This window comes from Alligator sinensis, unplaced genomic scaffold (genome assembly GCF_000455745.1).
Source record: "Alligator sinensis unplaced genomic scaffold, ASM45574v1 scaffold190_1, whole genome shotgun sequence".
NCBI lineage: Eukaryota > Metazoa > Chordata > Crocodylia > Alligatoridae > Alligator > Alligator sinensis.
The window spans coordinates 377,583-381,445 of NW_005842847.1; positions in this window are offsets into that span (position 1 = coordinate 377,583).

Here is a 3,863-nt window from a genome sequence, read left to right on the forward strand (position 1 = left end):
TTCCCTTTCTTAAAGATGGGCATTATATTTGCCCTTTTCCAGTCATTCAGTGCAGCCTGTCTGGCCCCGTGCAATTTTACACATCCAGATTTTCTAAATAGCCCCTAACCTGTTCTTTCACCACTGTTGGCTGCTCGTCTTCCTGCCAAACCGCGCTGCCAGGTTCAATAATCTGGGAGCTGACCTTGCCTGCAAAGACTGATGTAAAAAAGGCATTGAGCCTTTTCCATATCATCTGTCACTAGGTTGCCTTGCCCATTCAGTAGGGGATCATTTTCCCTGATCTTCCTAGTGTTACTGACACACTTGTAGAAACCCTTCTTGTTACCCTTCATATCACTTGCTGACTACCACTGCAATTGCACTTTGACCTTCCTGATTTCATTGCTGCATGCCCAAGCAACACTCTTGTATTCCTCCCTAGTTGCTTGTCCAAGTTTCCAGTTCTTGTAAGCTTCTGTTATGTGTTTTATCTCACTGAAGAGTTCCCTGCTAAGTCTAGTCTTCCTGCATACTAGGTTGGTTTGTTCCCACATCCTCAGTAAAGTTTCTTTAAAATACAACCAGCTCTCCCAAACTCCTTTCCCCTTCAGACTGACTTCTCGGGGGATCTTGCCCATGAGTTCCCTGAGTGAAGCAAAGTCTGCTTTTCTGAAGTCCAGTGTCCTTACTCTGCTGCTCTCCTTCCTTCCTTTAATCAGAATCCTGAACTCAATCATCTCCTGGTAGCTGCTGCCCAAAAGAATAGCATGGCTAATCATGGGATAGCCTTCTGGATACTATCTCAGCAATTTCCCTTAATGTCAACCTGATAAGGACCAACTCAAAGGCCAAAAGAGTAATTCAGGTGCCATGATTCATTCTGTCTTTGGTTCCTTTGCTGAAATACATGCAAGTGCCAGTCTGTGCCAACTGCAGTTGGCATTTTCCTGATATGGACCTTGTCTGTACCTGGGATTCATCAGTTAGGATCCAGCTGAAAGCCAATCCTGAACACAGACAAAAAAGACCCCAGTTTGTACTGGTTGAAATGACCCCTGCTTCAACTGGGGATAAACACAACTGATGTAAATCATGATGTTCTTGTCTGCAATTGAGGGTCATCTCAACAGTTAGACCAATTGCTAACTGCCAATTAGCTTGAGGCTAATCCTAAGTATAAACAAGGTTGCAGATATCTACTGAGTCAATTCACTTTTTTCAGATGGGACAGTTTAGTAATATCCTGTCTTAATCTTTTACATTCTCAAAGGTAAAGCCTGCTTTATGGATTATAAGAGCCAGCAAATGCATGTGTGTCAGTGATGGCAAACCACAAGCAATATTTTAGGTGACAGAATCATAAAAAATAATTTGATTTTTTTTTTCTGCTGCTGCTATTGTATTTGCCCACGTAGAACTTTCAAACAACCTCTGTGATTTTGCCTTTCAAAATTTGCAAAAGAAATTTGCTCTGGGACTGAGACCATGTATGTCAAGCTGTAGCCTGGAGAGAGAATTTGTACAGCTGACATGCAGTGTACATGCCCCTGAACGAAGGGCTTGATAATGGAAATGCTGACATAACTATAAGTGGCCCTAGTGGGCAATACTATAATACAATGTTATTATGCCAGGTTTGCAAAAACACATATTACTCAAGAACTGGAATTACTGTTTGGCAGCTCATGAGCTTGTAATGCATTGAATAAACTATAGTTTTCGAGTACTATTTGCATGCCTCTGTAACAATATGTAAATGTGACAGTTTTCCTCTTGGAAAAGCTGAAACCCCTAATGAATTGAAGGGCCAAACATGCAAATAACCTCATGATTCACACTTGTGTCTCCCATTTAATTTTTCAAAGTGTATTTTGCATTTTGATTATACTGCAGAATACAGCGTGGAGGGCAGAGCAGTGAGAAAAATAGAGGAGTGTGTACAACATATTTTTCATATCAAACAACGTGATTTACTTTAATCATTCCGGGAGTAACAAATAACTCCAAATGCATGTTTTGAATGCCTTCCAGGTATAGGCAGCCAGTTTCAAAAAACGTGAGGCTGTTTATACTTGCGCTTTATGGGCTCCGGGCGTAATTTTTCTCGTGGTCACTCTAGCTTAACACAAGTGCCGTTCCATCGACTTGAGCTGTCACTGGTGTAAGTGGGATCAGGATCAAGCCAACTATAGCTTTGCTATAGAACAAAGCCAAAGCACTGTTTTGTGTTGGGTGACCCCAAATTCAGCATTATTTAATCAAACAGACACAGCCCGGCTGATCCTACAGTACACTGAGCAATATCAAGGGCCTCATGTGGGAAGAAATAACCTCTCTCTGGGCAAGCAACCTCCCAAGCCAAAGCCAAATTGGAATAAGGGCTCCACACAAGCTCTTTCTCAGTCTATCAAGGGTATTGATCAAATGTGCTATGTTATTGTGATTCTCTCCTTCCCAGATCCCCTGGGGCTCTGAGGGGCAAAGCATTAAATACAGCATCCTTAAGACTGTTGCAATACTCAGCAGATGAACTATCCCCTTTGTGGTCCTAAAATATGTTGAAATCAAAATGGCTTGTAGCAATGCTCATCTTGTACCCCAAATAGCAGAATGGATCAACTGTTGTTATTGTTGTTATTGCACAGTTTTTTAGTACTTGCATAAAGAAGTACTAAATGACTACACAATAACCAGTGTTACTGTACGGTAGTGTCCCCAAATGTATCTCGTTACTACTGCGCAGTAGCATCGGGACACACATTGTGCTATGCAACACTACTCCGCAGTAGTAACAAGCTACTGAGCAGTCAGCATCTCATGTAGATGTAGACACTAAGTATCAAATTGTCATCCTCTGTGTTTTTAATGGATCTTCTCTTCTCTTCTCTTCTCTTCTCTTCTCTGATACCCAAGAAGCAACACAAGCCCATACACACCAATGTATAATTTTCAGTACACCCTATTTTCGTACTTTCACTCATGGACAGATTTGAGCAAAGGGAGCTACTCCAAGAGCCATTTTTTAACAAGACACTGCAAAATAGAAAGGTTAACTCTGCTAAAAGTCCCATTATTAAAACTGCTTTGCTATGAAATACCAGGACAGATGGAAAATGAAAATTAGCCAAGACATCTGTAACCTTACAAAAGGGTTTCAGTCTTATGGGTTGTCACTGCAGCATCTTTAAATGATAACCAAGCAGGTTGTATGTGCTTACAGTGGTTAAAGCTACCTCTCCCATTTTCATTTTGTAGCAAGCACAGAAAATATAACCCATAATATATGTGTGTGGGGATATTTTTTTGGAGGGGAAGTAGGGGGGAAAAAGAATTTAATTGACAGATAAAAAGGATGTAGAAAGGGTAATTTCATTTTCCATCAGAAGAAGTAAGGTTTTATGTTGGGAATTAAATTAACAGCACATGAAATTGGCTTTCCTAAGTTCATATTTTTTTAACTTTTTTTAAAAAAAAATAAAAAAGAGGAAAGAAAAAGACCCCCAAACCAAGGTAGAGTTATAAAAAGACTAACAATGAGCAGAGACAATTTCCAAAGACGATAAAACTTCCGCATAGCTCTGTGGTTGTGGGCCTGCTTGCTTTTTCAATTATCCTGCATCTTCTGCTTGTGCAGTACTAACAAGTCATGCTTATAAATGTTTCCTGATTTTTCTATGTGATGTCCCATCTTTTGACTCCAGCTGGTTCCAAGCTTCCCTCCCCACCCCACTTCCTTTCCTCTTTTTTTCGTGGCTTATTCATGTCGCCTGCAGGTTGTGATTTATCTTTGCAGTTAATACATTTGTATTCACATAATTTTTTTGCTTCTGTTTGGCTAGGCAAATCTCTATTGGAATACCAATATGTATGGATTTCCATAT